This window comes from Girardinichthys multiradiatus, chromosome 4, assembly GCF_021462225.1.
Source record: "Girardinichthys multiradiatus isolate DD_20200921_A chromosome 4, DD_fGirMul_XY1, whole genome shotgun sequence".
Classification (NCBI taxonomy): domain Eukaryota; kingdom Metazoa; phylum Chordata; class Actinopteri; order Cyprinodontiformes; family Goodeidae; genus Girardinichthys; species Girardinichthys multiradiatus.
In genome coordinates, this window is record NC_061797.1 from 27,875,484 (window position 1) to 27,896,097 (window position 20,614).

At 37.8% G+C, this 20,614-nt stretch overlaps 1 long non-coding RNA gene across 1 annotated transcript; it reads right to left on the minus strand.

Moving 5' to 3' along the window:
- Positions 1-1,395: 1,395 nt before the first annotated feature.
- Positions 1,396-19,407, minus strand: LOC124866735. The gene is made up of 3 exons (XR_007037893.1): positions 19,037-19,407; positions 18,243-18,384; positions 1,396-1,440 (listed from the first exon to the last, which is right to left on the minus strand). It is a non-coding gene; the product is annotated as an uncharacterized LOC124866735 (long non-coding RNA).
- Positions 19,408-20,614: the final 1,207 nt, after the last annotated feature.

The window sequence follows — 20,614 nt, forward strand, 5'->3', positions numbered from 1 at the left end:
CTGGAGCCTCTTTTATGAGTTTGTTCTCATTGGCCAACGGGGAGAATGAATGAAAGTCCACATGGGATTTCCTTCTCCAGAATGATGCGCTTCAGATGCCGGTAACCGTGTCTCGGTTCCAAGCTGAAAAGCAATGGTGGGCCGTCTCACACTCTGTTATACAGTTGACTGTGGCATCAGACCTGCGACGCCCCCATCCTATCGGCCGCGGTGCCCGCTGGGATTTGTAGTAGCGGACTGTCCTGGGATACAAAATGGCCGACGATGCCATAAGGCCTGGTGGCGTCAGGCAACATGCAAATGGTCCAACATTCAGCAAACAAAATGGTCCAACAACAAGATAACAGCATCCCTGGTAGTCTGTAATCCATCTCAAAGAACTATTTTGCAGTATTTCTTTTTTTTGCAGTTTTCATCCCCTTGAAATATTGATTTTATATTTCAAAATCATTCCTCGAAAACCCTTTCTTTAAAGTACAGAGAGAGAGTATGGAAAACCTAATGAAATTACAGATTTAATACAATAATATTTTTTATATTATATTTCCTACCGTAAAACTCCCCCTCTTTTGTTCTGACAGAAAGTAGCCTGTGGATTCATTTAATTACTTTTCTTTCATTTTATTGATAAATAAATCTTTAGGTAGATAATATCCAGAGTCTTCCCGCTTCTTTAAAAGTGTGATAAAATTACCAAACTGAATGATACAAATGATTAATTAATTATTATTTAAATTGAAAGATTTCACCAAGCCCAACCCTCAGTATAATTTAACTCTTGTTTTCCTCGACGTTCTTTTCTGCAAGTTCCATTAGTTAAACATAAACATATGTGATATCCACAGAAATAGTAGAATCCTGGTTAAAACTGAAATCCAGTAAAAACTGAAAGGCAGTTGAATCAGAAAATAAACATTCGGCACAAAATGACGTAACCACAAAACTCAGTCTCAGTTGTTCACCACACGGCGTCTACACACAACCAGCATGTCTGCTGTAAGCAGAGAGCTCACAGATTCTAAAAAATACATTTTGTCTCAATCCACCCTGGTTTACTCAAGAGCAAAGGAAGGCCAGAATTATCATTCCCATTTGAAAAACATAATTATTAACATAGTGATTGTTTAGATAGAATATGTAGATTTTCAGAAATATTCTGTTAGATTTGCACACGTTATTTTGAGCTCAAACTGCACAAAACCCCTTTGGGCTTAAGAGGTTAAACTGAAACACAACAATGTGGGCATAAGTCCTATAAGACACACAGTAGTTTTTAAACATACATTTTATAATTGGGCTGCACGGTGGTGCAGTTGGTAGCACTGTTGCCTTGCAGCAAGAAGGTCCTGGGTTCAATTCCCAGCCAGGGGTCTTTCTGCATGGAGTTTGCATGTTCTCCCCGTGCATGTGTGGGTTCTCACCGGGTACTCCAGCTTCCTCCTACAGTCCAAAGACATGCCTGTTAGGTTAATTGGTCTCTCTAAATTGCCCTTAGGTGTGTGCTTGGTTGTTTGTGTGTTGCCCTGTGATGGACTGGCAACCTGTCCAGGGTGTACCCTGCCTCTCGCCCATAGACTGCTGGAGATTGGCACCAGCTCCCCCACAACCCACTATGGAATAAGCAGTAGAAAATGACTGACATTTTATAATTTTGAAATTGATAAAAAAAAAGCTTAATACAAACAAATTAATAGTATTCTGAAGGAAAAAGAAGCTTTGACATTTCAGCACTCGGTAGTTCTTCTTGTCCATATATTTAAATGATTTATTTCCTACAATTTACATTTAAATAATGATTTAATTTGCAATTTGCCAATTGCATATATAAGTTATTCACCTTAAAAAATAAACCATTATCTACTCATAATGGTTTTCAAAACATTTGTTTTCCTGTACTAATTTAAAAATAGATTTTTTAAGTAAGGTTTTATGAATGTATTATTCATAACAGTTCCCTTTCCTGTAGAACACAGATGACATATTTCAGTAAGTTTGTAGGAAAATAGTGGAAGGCTAAAAGCTAGTGTGACAGGATCCCCTGCTTCAACTCACTTTAGCGACTTAAACAACTTAAACTGAATATGTTCATTCCAGTGGAATACAACGCTAAATTAGGAGGACACTAGTGGATATTACCTGTCGATACTTTTACTAGAGACCGTTAAGTTTGTGTTGTTTTGAAAGCTGAATGCAGTCCATTTAATTGTGCAAAATTACACTGGTGGAGGCTCCCAGCTGTATCAATAACCTGATCAGCTGCTTAAAAACAACTACAAGACCTGGAAAAGGACCGTAATGCATCACATTCATTGCTATTGTACAACGTTAGTATTTTAAAAAATCCCAAAGTTTACTTTTGGTCGACTTAGAGCAGACTGAAATATTCCCACTGATGAGGTGGATTCATACAACTGGCGAATATGGCAAAAATACTTTGGCGTAGTACTGCAGACATGGTTAACCTGAGAAAACTGTGACAAAATTAATAATAGTCTTATGTAGAAGTGAAGAACGTTAATATCCTTTAATACAGTGTTGTGTTCCACTGATATATTTAGTTTGAGTTGTTTTAAATTGCTAGAAATGTTTAAATTTGATCAAATCAGTCTGACAAGCTGATACCCCTTAACTGCACAAAAAACATATTCACTATTGTAAAAACCCATGTTGGTATGACATTTGTCTATTACATGCAAGAAAGGTACTACTGGTAATTTCACAGAACTACATTTCAAGTAATCCAAACTATCTTTTAAAAGTCAACTGCTACACTGAACTAGATCAGTAGTATTTTCTGTGGAGTGTCATGACCATTACCAATTACAATAATACCAGCTCAGTGGGTTTTCTGTGCAACATACACTAAGCTCACCTAACTCTTTCAAAGGACTAAGAAAAAAAGGGATTTATTGGGTTGCATGTACAGCCTCTAAGGTGTTTTATGGTTGGACCAGGAGGACCCATTTACAGTGAACTGCATGCTCAGTCTTGACCACAGGTATTGATCGCCAGCAATGGTCATGGCGTGGCTGACTAGTTAAAGCCGTGCATGTGCCCTCAGTGGGAGATGAAAATGAGGTCTTTGTGTGTAATGATCTGTGTATGAGCAGGGAGAAGAGGCCACAGAGACAGAGAAGAAGAGAAATGAAATGATTCCCTTACTCTTTCAAGAGAGGACCTGCACTGAGCCATGCATGGCTGCTTAATGTGAGATTTTGTTTTTGAGAGGAAAATTTAAAAGAGAGAATGGAATGAGATGCAGATAGGAGGAAAGAGATAAATGCCTAGATATAGAGGCAATAAATGAGAGCATGCAATTGGGGACAGAGCTGCCTGGAAACTGACCAATAAAGGTCCCTGCATTTCAACCCATCACATGTTGTTTCTGCTGGTGGAGATACAACCACAGTTAATGCTAATTGACACAAAACAATAGTCCCTAACAAGAAGAAAGGAAGGGGAAAACAATGAATCAAAGACTCCTTATAAAGTATTTTTCTTGTTTTTAAAGTACCAACTGCAAATGTTTTTCTCTTTGATATGAAACTAAGTCACAACTTACAAATACACCATGAACAAAAGGACTGAGTCCACATAAACCGTGCAGCAACACCTAAATCTAGTTACTCCATGCTATCTGGGCAAGCTTCACTACATCACTACTTTACAGTAAGATTGCAAGTCACAAATAAGCAACACAATTCCACTGTGAATACCACTTCTATTCATGGTCTGAATTTGTGAGTAGTCTGCAAGATGTGCGAATTGGACAATCACGCATTGTCAAAATCACTTGGAAATGGGCTGTGTTCAAGAATAGAGTAGCACTTTCTTTACAACAACTGAATGAAACAACTTAAACAGCAGTGATGATGGGTGTGAAAATGCCAATCACAGAGAACTACTGACAGTTGCTGTACCCACGGAAGAAAGTCAAATAAGGCAGAAAAAACACTTCTGCTAATCTGGAAATAAACAAGTAGAAATTTTCAAAAGATCTGCAGTTAGCTTAATGACACTGCAGGGAAAGAGTTTATTTAAAGACAGAGTTAACTTTAATGTAGCATAGGAAGTGTTACATGACCTCATCCCTAAAGCCTCTAACTTCCAACCCACAGGGACAAGTGCCTGTTCATTTCACCACAAAGGCCTCATTAACACAAACCCTTGCCATCATTAAGACATTTGCAGTAAAACTAATTGAAAGACAGATTAAAAATAAATTAAGAAAAATGCATCGCAGAATGCCTACGTGCACTTCATAAATCACCCTGGCAAAGCCAGGAGCTGGCTCCCCATAATTAACTGCAGACTATTTATTTTATCCTGACGGTATAAATTAGAATTCAGACGCACTGATTATATTAGGGCTGTCTGCCATGCGGAACTGCTGAGGGGTGTGCAGAATATTTTAAGGATACAAAGAGGAGAACAGAAAGAGTATAGGAGAGGGAAAGATAATATGCAGAAAGGCAAACAATATGTAAATGCATACAAAGCAGAAAGATAACATTTGCGTCCCATAGTGAAAGTATTTATTCAGACACTGCATAAAGAAACAGGAGACAACACAATTAAGGGTGACAATCAAATGCGTGATTAAATGAAACAACACACGCTTGATTAAATGTTCCATCAACTCCTTATCGTCAAGAACAAGATTCAAATTCTGCTGCAAGTTTAAGGAAGTTTGAGGAGTGTTGCTAGCATGAAGTCAGTGATCAGTAATAGGCTAGTGACATAACACTGCCTGGGAAATTTCTCTTCATTCATCCCTGCTGCTTCTTGCTCTACTCTCCTGCTGCATTACAACCTGGCCATTTCACATGCAAATGCAGACTAAACCTTTCCTGCCATTCAGCCTCAGACACCCCCCTCCCTCCCACAGGCACACTTGTGATCTACCAGCATCGCTCTTGCTATCTGTACACCTCTCAGTATTACAGTCAGCGTTGACCACACACTGCCTCCTCGTGGGCACATTGCCCATACTGGCACAGAGCCAGAGCTGCTGTGCCACACTTGACGGGCAAAACACACCCTCAGCTGAGATCAACACTTTGAAAGTATGCCCTCCAACCAGCCTGAGAAAAAATGCTACCACTCTAGCACTAGTACTGCAAGGGAACCAATAAAGCCTATTTGAGTTTGTGGCTATTATGCAATCACGCAGAACATGACACAAAGTTACCTTTGAACAATGTTACACCAATGCATTGAATGAGGTTTCAGGTGTGGAGATGGGTATTGTTAGCCACTGAGAGGAAGTCAAATTTTATAAAAACTAGCAAAGTCAACATTAAGCACACAAAAATACTATAACATTATGTGCAGTGGAGCAACTCAAAGCCGACAAGCACAAGTAAAGCTTCACTATTACACCTTAATATGAATAAAACCTTCTAAAGTCATACAGTACTTTTTGCAACATTTTGTTTCCAAGTTCATTTTAAAATAGTGGAATGGCTGCATTAGAATCATTTTTTCTAAAGACAACATTAGATAATAAGGTACACTCATAAAGGTTGCATCATACTTGTATGTCAAACCTGCTGCTCGGTGTTTGATATTTTTAAGATTACTGTAATTTTCCATTTCTCAACCAATTTGGTTACTGTTTAATGAATGTTTTCTAATTTGTAATCGATGAATTGTGGCAAAAATAGGGATTAATCAGAGGATATATGGACAAGGACAAAATTAGACAGTGTATCTTTAAGAGTTAATTTTTCTGGCTTGTTCTGTGAACTTGCACGTGTCCCACTGTGACAGCCTCGCAGAAGGAGACTTGTGTTCTGCGCTGCTCCCAACACAGATTCCATTTAAATCCTACTGTTTCACAGGGTTAAATCTACTTCCTCTCTGAATGTAATGTCAGTTCCAGCAGCATGTGCATGTGTTTGTTGCATATTTCTGTGTTTTAAGCTTCAAAATTCCTGCTATATTTTTTCTGCCTCAAGACTGGAGGGGCAGTGTGAAGGATGAGACATGATCCAAGTGCTGATTCTGGCGAGCTTGCTTAGTGTTAAACATTTAAGGGATTTTTAAAAAAGTAAACCTAATTAATAAGCCATGAAAGATCAGCATTTTGACTGTCAGCGTTGCTGCTAAATCGACACTCACCAAACTCTACCCGGGTCAAACATGACTGCATACACAGCAGTCATGTTTGTTAAGATACATGGCTAGTGCTGGCCTTTCTCTAAAAGCACAGGGGAAAAAGAAAAAAAACGGTAAATTACCAGAAAATAAAATAAATATATACTTATTACATTCTGAACACTGCAAACATTCACCTCCTTTACATATTGCACAGGCACAGCACAAATGTGCAGTGCTGCACATGGGCAAAACATGGTATGAAAAATGACAGCAGGGAGGGGTAACTGCAGACTGGAATATAATGGTGCGTTGGAGCGAAGGAGAAATAATCACACCTCATGCATGGGGGGAAAGTGGGGGTGAGAGGAGCAAGAAGAAGATGAGTCTGCCCTGTAGCAGGGAAATGGAGCTCCACTGCTTGGCTGCTGGAGTCCTGATTACCCAGCAACACAATACACGTATTTCCTTCAGAAAGGGGCAACACTATGTAGCATCTGTTTTCTACACACAAGAAAAAGAAACCGCTACCTGTACACTTCAGAAGCAGAGATGGTATGGATGCTCTGGAATGCTAGGTTATGTATCATATTATGTATGCTTTTGTTGCATAGATAATTATGTAAACTCTCAAATCAAATTACTGAACCAATTTCTGCAGTGATATCTCAGCCATTTTCTGTTCTCAAACAATTTATGATCAGTCAAAATATTTCTAGCAGTTCCCTCTTTAGCCGTTAGGTGTCTCTCTTTCACTTCACATTAGTAAAACGCCCCCTCTCTCTCTCTCTCTCTCTCTCTCTCTCTTTCTTTCTCTCTCTCTCTCTCTTTCTCACCGAAAAAGGGATCCTCCACTCCTGAACTCCCATCTACACATAAAATATACCCCACCATTTGAAAATGGCAGCTTTTTGAAAATTCACCTTGATTATCAGACATTAAAAGTGACTTCTCCAGAGCTGAGTGTCTGGCTAGGGGGATGGCTGCAGACAGCAGAACAATGCAGCAGGCTTGGTATTAATGCCTGGTTGTGGTGTGCAGGGAGGAGAGAGGAGCCAGCCCTTTGTTCTCTCCTACAGCCAATTATTTTTTACGTGTGCCTCTTTTCACAACAACAAGAGAGAATTTAATTTTAATGCACTTTCTGGGAAGAAGGGGGAAAAAACGTCTACAGTACGAGATGGGGACTAGCGTCAGCAGTTAAGTGTATATGCACACATTTCTGTATGAGGCAGAGATGGATAACAGGGGAAACAAGAATGACATGCACCCAAACACACAGTAGCAAGAATCATCTCATGCAATATGCTAAAACATCAACAGTCTCGGTCCGAAAGCCATATCAAAACATAACGGTGCACCATTTCACTACCGTGAAACAAAGAAGAATAAAAACAGCCAACCCAAATACCCAAAACAGCATAAGCATAACGCTGCTTACACGCAGAGCGTATTATCATGTTCATACCGAGAATGTGATGACAAAAAAGCGCGTTGCAAAAATAGCAAGAATTCCTAATCAGGAGTCAAAAACAATAAAAACCTAGGATTGGTGTTGGTAGGTATGGGCCCAAATATTTTTCTAATTGGATGGGCACTTTATCTTGCTGTCAGAGAGGTAGTAAAAATCAGTGGTGTTCCCAGAAGGAGAGACACAAAGCTTGCTGGCCTTTTATTAGTGCTGGAGCTCTGATATATGCCTCTGCTTGAGGCTTTCATCAGAAACCTGGACCTAAACACATAAGCAGACACGCATATACACACAAAGCATTGTTACAAACTGGCTGCAGTGAAAAGCCAAAGTAACCATTGTTGAACAATTCAGCTGCTGCTTTTTTCCCCTACACACACCTTTCAACAAACACCAGAAAATTACAACAAAAAATGTTGCCAGCAGGAACAGAAGATATTTTTCAAGGTTTACAGGTTAAAGCAATGATAAAACATTGGGTAACAAAATACACAAGGATGAGTTAAAATCCAGCAACAACAAAGCAGTATGAAGAAAGAAAATAAAAACTTCAGCACAACCTGACAGAATAAAATAATGCAGAAACCATGCAATGTGCAATTTTTAGGTCACAGGAGAAAAGGAAAACACAAAATACAGCAAGCACAAATATAACAGCACAAACATTTATATACCCATCATGCAAAGCTTTTTTCTTTTTAATTGCAGCACTTTAAAATACCAGACTCATGCCAGCAAGCTTAAAGAGAAGCGTGCACATGTACACACAGGTTTGCACACTCACATGCAACCAGAATGGCTATACACAAGCTAAATTAAATTTCAGTCCTTGGGCAGACAACTAAGCTGCTTGTGTGCACCTACTCTCCAGCACGGTAAAACCAATTCTCTGGAGATGGTGAAATTAAAGGGCAGATTCCTACCTGCTTATGGTTCTCACTCTGTTCGTCTCTCAATCAAATGTTTTATTGGCAATCATTTGGCCCTAAAAGTCATTTTCTTGTGAGGCAGCTGGCATGGTGACAACAGCTGCTGGACAGAGAACACCCCACTCCCAATTATTTACACCTGCATGAGAAGGCAGTAAGAAGCTCTAATTAACCCTCTGTAGAAAGGTTATAGCGGCCTCTTGCTCCTGTTTTGTCAAAACTTGTATACTGCTTAAAAATATATTTTAAACCCCATTAAAACTTGTTATTAAAAAGATCACAAGGAACAGCCAACATTGTACATTATTTTTATCAATTTGTACTCAATCTTGTAGGCAGGGGGTGTCTGGAGCTGACTCAAGAAAGGGGAAATTTGAATACTACTATTGTTACCCCATTAATGCAATAATGATTTAAAAATAAAATGTAATAAATGTACTGTGCACTTCTTCAGCAACATCAGACATCAGTATTTTGTTTTTTGTTTTGTGGTCTGTGCAGCTGTATATATATATAGATATAGATATCTATCTATCTATCTATCTATCTATCTATCTATCTATACATTTTTATTTATTTTTTTTTTATTTTTTATTTTTTCATATTGTGGATATCTATTTTCGTATAAAACAAATATTTATATTTAATATTTCTGTTTCACCTTCTGGGTATTATCACAAGGTGATGCCCAATCGGTTCATGGAAATAAACATAAATAAAATACAACAAACTAAACCACATTGTTTTAATGTTATATGCAATTATTATCCAATTATTTTGAATGTTTTAGGTTTAAAAATTTAAACGTATTGTTGTTACAAAATCTGCACACTCCTCTATTCCTCTGTATATTGTATCAGTGAAGCATCGTTTTCTGCCCTGCAACCCCCACCCCTCTCTGCCGCTCTCTCCTCTGGTGTCTGGCAGCAGTTATCTGTTCCTTAGCTAGCGCTGCTGGGATTAGGTAGGTGACTGAAGATAGGATGTATGCATCATGAAGGCTGAGGGGACAGTGCTGCAGGACGAGAGACAAAGTCAACAAAGGTGACATGGAGGGAGAGGAAATGGGTATCAGTGCGTGTGCCCACCACACATACACATAAATGCACATCTGCTTAAATAAAAAAGAGAAAAAAACTGAAACAAAACACAAAATCTAATAAGGGGCACAACAGAAATCCTCCTTTCTTTTACATATAATGTTCTAAACTTCAAGTGAATAAGAATAATGTGGTGTTGCCATAATTTATGTCTTAGAGAGGGGAAATACACTAAACCAGAGGCACTAATGCAAAGAAAAATAAATATACTGTAGAAAGATATCGTCAAGAATGGCTCTGAATAATACAGGATGTCAAGTTAGAACTGCTACCTCTTTACAATGCTCCAGATGCACCTCATTTTTGTTTGTTTGTTTTTTGTTTTAGGGGAGGGGGTGTTACATTACCAGATGATGATGCTATTTTGCTGGCAAATGAAAATAAAAGAAAATCAACGAGTTATTAATGCAGGATATAATCAACCCCCCACAAATTACACCATTGGTGGAACCGCCAATTTCTTCAATAACAGCTGCAAGACTTTTAGGGTATGTTTCTACCAGCTTTGCATATCTAGTGACGGAAGTTTTTGCCCATTCTTCTCAAGCTCAGTCAGATTAGATGAAGAGCATTTGTGAACAGCAGTTCTCAGATTTTGCCACAGAGTCTTGATTGGGTTAAGGTCTAAACTTTGACTGGGCAATTCTAACACATTAATATGTTTTGTTTTAAGACATTCCATTGTAGCCCAGGCTTTATGTTTAGGGCCGTTGCCCTACTGGAAGGTGATCATCCGCCCTAGTCTCAAGTCTTTTGCAGACTACAACAGGTCTTCTTTTTTCCAAGATTGCCCTGTATTTGGCTCCATCCATCTTCCCATCAACTCTGACTACCTGCCCTGTCCCTGCTGAAGATAAGCACCCCCAGAGCATGATGCTGCCACCACCATTTTAGAAAGTGGGTATTGTGTGTTCAGAGTGATGTGCAGTGTTAGTTCTCTGCCACACATAGTGTTTTGCATTTTGACAAAAAGTTCAATTTTGGTCTCATCTGACCAAAGCACCTTCTTCCATATGTTTGCTGTGCCCCCAACATGACTTCTGGGAAACTGCAAATGGGATTTCTCATGTTTTTTGTTTTTTTTAACAATGGCTTTCTTCTTACCACTCTTCCATAAAGACCACATTTGTGCAGTGCACAACTAATAGTTGCCCTGTGGACACATTCCCCCACCTGAGCTGTGGATCTCTGCAGTTCGTCCAAGGTCACCATGGGCCTCTTGGCTGCATCTCTGATCAGTGCTCTCCTTGTTCGGCCTTGTCCTGTTAGGTTTACAGTGGTGCCATACTCTTTCCATTTCCGGATGATGGATCGAACAGTGCTCTGTGAGATATTCAAAGCTTGGGAAATCTTTTTATAGCCTAAGCCTGCTTTAAACTTCTCCACAACTTTATCCCTGACCTGTCTGGTATGTTCCTTGGACTTCATGATGCTGTTTGCTCCCATATATTCTCTTAACCAACCTCTGAGGCCATCACAGACCAGCTGTATTTGTACTGAGATTAGACGCAGGTGGACTCTATTTAGTTATTAGCAATAATCAGGCAACTTCTGAAGGCAATTACTTGCACTCAGTGTAAAGGGGGCTGAATACTTTTGCACACTGCACTTTTCAGTTTTTTATTTGTAAAAAATTTTTTAAATCATGTATAATTTTCTTTCCACTTCACAATTGTATACCACTTTGTGTTGGTCTTTCATATAAATTTCCAATGAAATATATCTATGCTTGTTGTTGTAATGTGACAATATGTGGAAAAGTTAAAGGGGTATAAATACTTTTACAAGCCACTGTATTTTCAGAAAAAACATCACTTTCCTATGCACTGTGCATCAAACTATTAAGGAAGCACGTGTTTTTATCTTAATATTTCAAGGAGCATTTTGAACTTCAAAGAGCAACCTTGAATGCTTATTGGATCCAGTCAGGGAAATATACATTTCTGTAATGAGGAAGGTTGTAACGTAATATGGGTAACATTTAATGATACAGCATAGATAATTATCTCCTTTGGTAAAATAGATGCTTTTTTATTCTTAAAAACACCACGTTTGAAACATTTACTAATAATGAAGTTTTTAATTAAGAAGCAAGGTGACAATATACACAAGATATGAAAATATGTTTGAATATTCTCAAATGACCCAATGCCTGTTCGTGAAAATCTCCTCAGGAAAACTACGTTTATTTTTGGCTCCATGAGCTGTGAATGAGCTTTCTTTTTAAAACACAAGGACATAATGGCCTTTGGTTATGTATGGAGGATTGTAGACAGTTTGTTGTGGAGGAGTCCTATTGCTCGGTGAGATTGGACAAATTGTAGTGTGCTTGGAAGGGCTGGCTAAAAGAGCCATTAGCCAAGCATGATAAAAAGCTGACCTCCAGGAAACATCTATACCACTGCTTTTGCCTGTTAGTGTTCATCCCTTGGATAACAGATATTTTCAGGGGAAAGTACACAGATCCACAGACGGCTGGATCTTTAGCTTTTCACTGGCTCCACAGCAACTTCTTAAAATCTTGCTGGACACACTAGCAGTGCTAGGAGCTGACATCCTTCCATCAAGACAACACAGCAGTTGGTTTTCTGCAAAAAAACTATTTCCTGAGGCTTTGGTGAATGATTAACTTAAAACCTTTTGCAGTTTTGGAAGTAGTGGAGACTACCTCCACCCATCGGTCAGTTAGTTACCACAAAGACTGAAGGTGGACTGACATTATAGCTATCCAAGAGGTTCCTGTGACTTCTTCGGAAACTTCCCCTGCTGCCTGAGCATGTGACAGGTGCTGCCTTCTTCCTAACTGCTGTTTGATCTGAATATGAACTCTGCTTCATTGATAACACAATGCCAATTATTGTATATTTTCATACATATATAATATGAAAATAATGACTCCTGGTTTTGGGAAAAAAAATTAAACACCAAAAAATTAAACACCAATAGAAAGCCATCATCTTTTATTGTCATAACATTCAGAACTGCTGGCATCAAATATTTGGAGATATGACCCAGACAGTGCAGGTTGAAAGAGAAACATGTTTTGCACATCAATAAAACAAAAACTTTTAGAGAGCTAAAGGAGAAGGTGCAGTTAGTCACCAGCAGGATCGAGAAGTATTGTTATTTAGACCATTAGCATTAAATATTAATGGCTAGGTCAAGTTGAAAACTGACCTAAAATCAACTCCAAAACTATTTGCCAGGTTTTGGTACCTATTTTCTTAAGACTGTTAACGCAGGAAACTATCTGGCACAAGCATGTACCCCATGCAATACATGAATAAAGTTGAATAAAATGCACCCAAATATTAATTTGTTCAACAGCACAGCAAAACTAAAGCTTCTTCATTTAATTTACATTTTAATTAGTTTTTCTTTAACTTAGGACCAGCATTGGGGGAAAGAGTCCACATGTTTAAACCCAGGTTCACAATGTGCGATTATCATCTGTGTTGGCCAAGTTAGTGGTGAAAGAAAATCTTGTGCGGATGAATGGCTGGTCTTGGATTATTTAGTGTGACAGACGCACAGACAGCTGATTAGTGCTAAAATAACCAACAACAAAGCAATATAATTTTCAGGGAAATTTATACAGGGTGACTGCTGCTGCCATTGACATCTGATTCTTGTCCTCTTTACCTAGCCATGAATGCTTCTACTGAGTCTCCTGTCCCTAATCGTCTTCTCCCTCTTTTCAGTGTCAGACTCTTATAATAAGAGCATCATCACCCTTAACTTGCTATCCAAGTACTGATGAAAAGGTATGTCTCTTAAAAATACTGTACACTACTGTAATGCATCATCAAGTTGTGCAGTATTTATGATTTTTGAAATTGTACAGGATAGTCGCAAGTTTGAGAGTGCTGGAAGGGTGGGGATAGCATGTGAGAGAAAGCTCATGACAGTTCATATACTTCATCACCATAGTTCAATTTCCTTATACTTTTGCAGTGCCCTGATTGCCAGATAACTGCACACATTTAATTTGTCACATTTAATCTGGAATAAACCATATTTTAAGCTACAGAAAAGCTACCTGATCTGTTGTTAGTTTGTAAGCCTCTACTCTGACACAATTAGCAATAAATATTCAAAATCACTATAAATGGTAACTTTCTAAACATAAAACACAGTTAAACCAAAAAAATCCAGGTATAAAAACAAAGAATAATGATTAGAATCGACTAAGACTTTAACACAACTTTTATGTAACAATGAAATCATATAGAAAACATTTAGAACTACATAAATTATTTAAGACAAAAATAAGAATAATCTGTATAGCATGACAGTGATATATCTTTGGAGCAACTGATCCTCATTTACATGAACGATCCGTTCAATCACACAGTGATAAATTCTGCTTGAAGTAAAAATGTATCATGACTTCTAAACTTAAAAACAAGACCTAGGTAAGTCTATAAACTTAAAAAAAGAATTATACATATTAAGTAATAGAAATAACTTTTTTTTATTATATCTTTAAAATATTGACCAAAATTGAGACATCAGATTTCCATCACTGTGCATTCTTATATATGACCTGTGTTCAGCTTCATTAGCATTGAGTGGTCTGACAATCAATGTCAATTTTATTTATATAGCACATTTAACAATGACAATGTTGACCAATGAGCTCCACAAAATGGTAAAAACAAACAAAATAGGCTCAGGAGACAACCATAAAACCAACAAACACAAACAAAAACCCTAACAAAAATAGGATAAATGAAGACTAAAGTATGAAAACACTACAACCTAATAGGTCTGAAGGAACTGAACTGAACTCAAGTTAAAAGTCAATGTGAAAAAACTAGTTTTCAGGGGGGATTTAAAGGACTGTACAGTCTCTGCTGTACGAATATCCAGGGACAGTTTGTTTCATAGACCAGGGGCTTCCACTGTAAAAGTCTGATCCCCCCTGCACTTTAATTTGGCCTTCAGCTGCACTACTACTCTACAATGTCCCTCCATATAAAAAGGGAAACTCTGAGACAGATATATGTGATATAAAAAAAGAATTTAAACATCCACAGACTAACCTGCAAAGATATGAGGAATTCCACTTCAGCCACATAACATTTATATAATAATCTCATTTCCTGACGAGAGAACATGACGAGAGAACATGACCTTCAAACGATAAAAATAGGTATTTCTTAACCTGCCTTGCTCTAAATCTGCAAAAAAGGTCAAGTTCAATTGATAAAAAAGCTGCAGAAAAGTGCAAAAATTGTCACAGGTGTACCCTTCTCTGTAGAGACTACAGTCATGTAAACTTAATTTTCAGCACCTGACATTTTAGCATGATTATAAGCTATAGTTGAGACATTAGGAGCCTAGAAAAAGCACAACTGTATTTTGCGAATGTAGGGCAAAATGATTAATGTTTTATTAATTCATGTATTATATGATTTACATGTATATGCCTGTTGTGTATATATTGCATTATATTTAATTACCCTCTATGAAAAGCACTTGATGGAACGTATTGTAAAAAATAAATTGTCATTTAAAGCTAAACAAGAAACAAAGAAAAAAGCTGTAACATTTTCTGTAATCGATGTTTTTAAACTCTCCAGATACACTGATTTCAGCTGATCAAACTTTATTATTAGTAATCCACCCACAGAAAGAAAAAACCTTTAGTTTCTCTGCTTTCATTTTTACAGTACATCTTAAGTAGATTGCCACCTTGATTGCATCACTGCAAGGTCATTATGCAACGTTGTGGCCAAGGTAGATTTAACCTGTTGACCTAAAATAAAGCTGTCATAGCTTTCGTGGATTGTAGTCTGATTGCAAAACATGCGTTCTTACTGATGGCAAATCATGTGGTAAGTTATTCATTTTTCATCTATGATACTTAAGTTTTACCAGTCATAGTTTTGAATACTACATCATCAACTTTCTTTTAACTTTTGATTATTGAAAACTTTCTTTGTTCATGTTTTTTTTTTTAACATTACTAGTATTTAGCATCAATAAAAAATAACATTTCCTTGTTACAAGGGCTTCATGATAGAAAAATATATAATTGCAATACTCCTGCTGAAAACTGTCATGACAATATTCATTATGGTTATTTCACAGTTTTCCAACTTTTCTTTCTTTACTATTACCATTTGCCTTCATAATGCTGTGAGTTTAAAATGTGCATCTGGCATGGGTATTAAGGGCAGTTAGAGCCCATCTGCATCCAACTGGCTGACTATATTACCGAAATGCACAGCATAAATGCATGACATTTGTTATACCTCATTCCAAACAGCCCTTTGAGAGTGACAAACTTGACACACTGAAATGCAATGATGGTTGCAATTTGATATACAGTTCTACTTGCCACATGTTAAAAGTTGTATATTGAGTTTATATTTTCTTATGCTACATCAAATAGGGGCTGAGTCACTATTCAGTCCACACTATGTAGCAGCATTTACAACCAAAGCTAACTGCGTAATTATAAAAAAGAACTGGCCCTTAGAAAAAAAAGAATCTAATAATAAATCGGTGTCATACCAGAAAAATTTTAGATTTAAAGCATTACAGTGCATAATTTTTAATTTCTTATGCTTCTCTATTGTTTGTTTATTATTCCACCTGTGTACTCTTGTTGAGCATGTCCATGAATGAATGACAGTCAAAATGTATGGTACTCAATTGTTCAACATGGTCTTACTTGAACTGACTGATTGTGCTTAAAATTGTTTTAATCTATACTTCCATCCAAACATTAGTCCTATTTATTCTAATGCAATTTCTGGATCAGTGTGTTGTTTAGACTCTCAGAGGTGAAGATGGTGGCCTGTCATGAAAATAACATTTCCCCAATCAGTGACAATGAAGGCCATTTCTATTCTATTCTAAATGTTTCCCTAAAGAGCAACTGGATTATAGAGAAATTTAGAGAATCACGATCATGGCCAAGTTGTGTGCCAGAAAAAAAACAAAAGGTTCAGACCACTTAGTGCCTTATTCTGGTAGGTCCAAGTGAGTTTCAGGTCTGATTTTAATCAATAATTGCATCTCACATTTATCTCTTGGTTTTGCTCTGTTCTGCAAGCTCTGCTAAGAAATTATGGATTGGTTCTGTCAAAGAAACTGTCTGCAACATCAGTCAAACAGTAGCAAATAAAGACAAACAAGTCATCGGGTATATTCTATGAACTTTTACTGAAATTACTGCAAAACAAACAAAACCACAAATACCAAGGAGGAGAACCTAAAAGAAAAAACACTAGTTGCCTGCTCCAGTTCTGATTATGTATTATCATATGAGGGGAAAAAAGAGAGAGCTGTTACGCTATCTTCCCATAAATTATAGTCAAATACCTGGGGAAGTCTATAATAGTATATATGGAAGACAAGACATATTGTACATCCCTACTGAAAAGCAACACATGCTGACATAACCACTTGTTACAACCAAGGTAAGGAGAATACTCCATCTCAGAGCTCACAACATCCCAAACATTGATGCAGCAGAATATCACACCTCCACAAAATGATGTCCCTCCTTTCACCTAAAACAGGAAACTGAGGGTACAATTTGTAAAGGCACGCCAAGATTTGCCAATAACACATTTAGAAAATTTTGCCTCATCCAAAATTCAGATGGTAGGTTCAGAGTTAGGCAAAAACAAGATGAAAGCATGGATCCATCCTGGTTTGTATCAACAGGTTGTTGAACTGTTTAATCTATGCCATAAAGTATTAGGACAGTTCTGAAGGAAATGGGTCCAACCCATTATTGGCAAGGTGTACATAATAAAGCAATTGGTTGTAATAAGTAACTCGGATTTTCAGTCAGTCATTGTCTACCACTTCTTCCATAGTGGGTCGAGGGGAAACTGGTGCCTATCTCCAGCAGTCTATGGGTGGGAGGTGGGGTACATCCTGGACAGGTTGCCAGTTGATCGCAGGGTACAGATATCCAACTTTATTTTTTGTGTCTTAGATAGAGTATTAATTCAAAACAACATTAACTTCAAACCATGACTTACATAATAATGGATTTTCAAAATACAAAGCAACACTACACTTTGTACATTACAAACAGTAACTTCAATTGCTTGTCATTATTTGTTTGACTTTTATGCATTGCATATGGATATCTTAAAAAACAAACAAAAAAAGGGTAAAACTAAAAAAATATAATTTTCAAAAGGAGTCAGAAACACCACAGCATTTTCAGTTTTTCTGTGTATTTTCTGTACAGCTCTGTGAAGGTTGGAATAACATATCTGAACACCAGAATCAGTCTGCCTTGAAGCTTAGCAACAGGTGACACATCCACCACTGATCAATCGAGTCTCAGATTGGTTGATTATCTTTCTCTCTTAAAATACTCTGTACCATATTTATTACTTCCAAACATCACAAAACATTTATCTTTTGTCAGAATATTGAAGACATTTGGTCTGTCCATTTAACATGAAGCATATTTGTTGTGATTCCACTAACTGAAGCCACTGTAGCCTCATTGCTTTTGATAATGCTTTCTCTTTCTATGAAACATTGCAGTGTAAAAAGGTGTACTGCTCAAACTGCTGTCCTGCTCTAAATCTACCAATCTGCTGTAGATGATACTGAATCTGAGGCCTTCTGAAAAAGATGCTTGCTTAGCAGTAAACACTGTACCTCTCTCTGCTGCTTTTAGGCCTAGTTGAGCTCTGAACTTGCTTCAGGTATTGTGGCATACAGCTGGTCCTTATAAGATCCATGTAGCTCGCCAGCTGGTCAGGCATCAACTGAGAGATATTTGCTTCAGGATGTCCAAATGCTGAACCACAAAGGAGGCAGGGTGTCGAGAAGAGGAGAAAAATCAATCTGAAACAGAGAGGCTACTCTTTCTGTGCAGCAAACTTGCTTACTCTGTTAAGGCTACGATGAACAATAGATCCGCTAAAATGAGATTCCCAAATAAAGTCAAGAAGTTAAATCCGTCAGAGGCAGGCCTAATGTATTCATTCATTAAATATGTGTCATGTAATTAGAAGAATATTAAGACAAATTATAGATAAGGTAAGAATACAAATGACACACACACACACACACACACACACACACACACACACACACACACACACACACACACACACACACAGATATATATATATATAGTAATTCAACATATTTTTGATCTTTGATAAAGCTAAAAAAGTAGATTCTCTGAACTTTACTACTCTGTGTTTTGTATTATACAAAGCTGCAATAGAAAACTAGAAAAGTCCTTGCAATTCTGCACTAGTCTCAAAGACATCCAATAATATTAAACAGACCAATAACTTATACAAATCACCAGAGGTAAATCGCAAGAGAGGAAGGGATGGAGGGGAAGAGCGTAAGCATAAGACAGAGAAAGAGAGAGAGGCAGAGGAGAGAGGTTGGGTGAAAGGAAGGGAGGATAGCAAGCAGAAGACGAACAGACCAACCTCCTGGTTCAGTTGGACGAAGGCTTTGTCCGGTGAGCCCGATACTGCTGCAGGTGTCCTGGAGACACTATTGACCCACAAACAGCTAGCAGGACAAAAACTCTTTAAGCATCTGTGTTTGGACTGGCAAATGCTCCATGAAAACAACAAGAAAGAAGAAGAAAAAAGGCAATTCTTTCCCTTTCTGTAGTGCTCAAAACCTTGTTGTCAATTCAGCGTCCATCTTTGCCTCCCACAACTTGTCACACAGTAGAGCCTGGCTGTAATTCCTAATTTAAAAATGCAGTTTATGCAGAAATCCATTTTACGGAATCGCTTAAAACGTGTCTCATCCGTTAGCAGTCTCTTTCTTGTGTGCGATCCACACGATAACCCTGGTCTAGCTTTCTTTCCCTCACAATCGCTCCCTCTCTCTCCATTCTCCCCTCCTAAACTGATCAATACTTCATTTAAATCATGACATTAACCCACTACTACTCAAGGAAAATGTAAGAATAAATACAAATGGGTGAAGTTACTCAGTAAGTGATAATTTGGGTCTAAAAAGTTAGTGATTTCTTTAAAATATGATGTCAGAAACAAAGAGTTTATTTAAGTGTGCAGGGTTGCAGTGCTGTTTAGATTTGAGCTCCTAAGCTTTTCTCTGATCAATACACATTTAAATTGGGGCTGAAGAATGCTTTCACAATGTCTCAGAAAAAGGCAAACATGCTATCACAATTATCATCTGAAATGACTAGCTTTAGGGACACAAGATGGATGCTGATAGAAGCAATATTTCATATTTATTCAGCAGAAATTTTACATTAGTACACCATTGTATAATTACCTAATTTATATGCACACTCACACTTTTATCTATTCACATAATTCACAATGAACCAAATCAATACTGAGCTATCCTCATAAAGTGTGTCTACATTAGATCAAACAACAAGCCGTTCAGAAAACTTAAAACAGGTCTTGCTAATTTCCCAGCGTTCTTTGAAATTGGAGGCTGAAGTGCATGCCTAATCCTTCTGTTCATCATTAAATCCGGATATTTAACTGAGTGGACTTTGAGTCATGGGCCTGATTTGAGAGATGTACCTTTTTTAGATGGTCTAGTTCCGCTGAGACGACAATGGCAAAAAGCTGATGAGGTCAGGATTTCTCCATTGTGAACATGGACGAACATAGGCGAGAATGAAGGAAAAGAGAAAATAGGATAAGAATAGGCTGTGAGCACAACACTAGAAGGGCAGTGGATGGAAATGGAGCCAAAGAAGATCATTTGGGGAACATCACTTTCATATAGTCTAGCACTGATGTTGACCAATAAGCAATTAATCAGACAGACAAAAATTATTGATCAGGGGTTCAGACTCTTTCCTGTGGGCTAACTAGCCTGCCTGAGGTTGTGTGACAGCTGCTACAGCTGTGGACTGCGACAAGGAAGGTGGGAGGAAGGGCAGAGAATGTTTTCTCCTCAGGCCCTGATTTTGGCAATGGATATCATTTAGGCAGCTATTGATTTATACAGGCTTAATAAACCATCATATTGAGCAGTCACACAATGGCAGAAAGGCACTTAGAAGA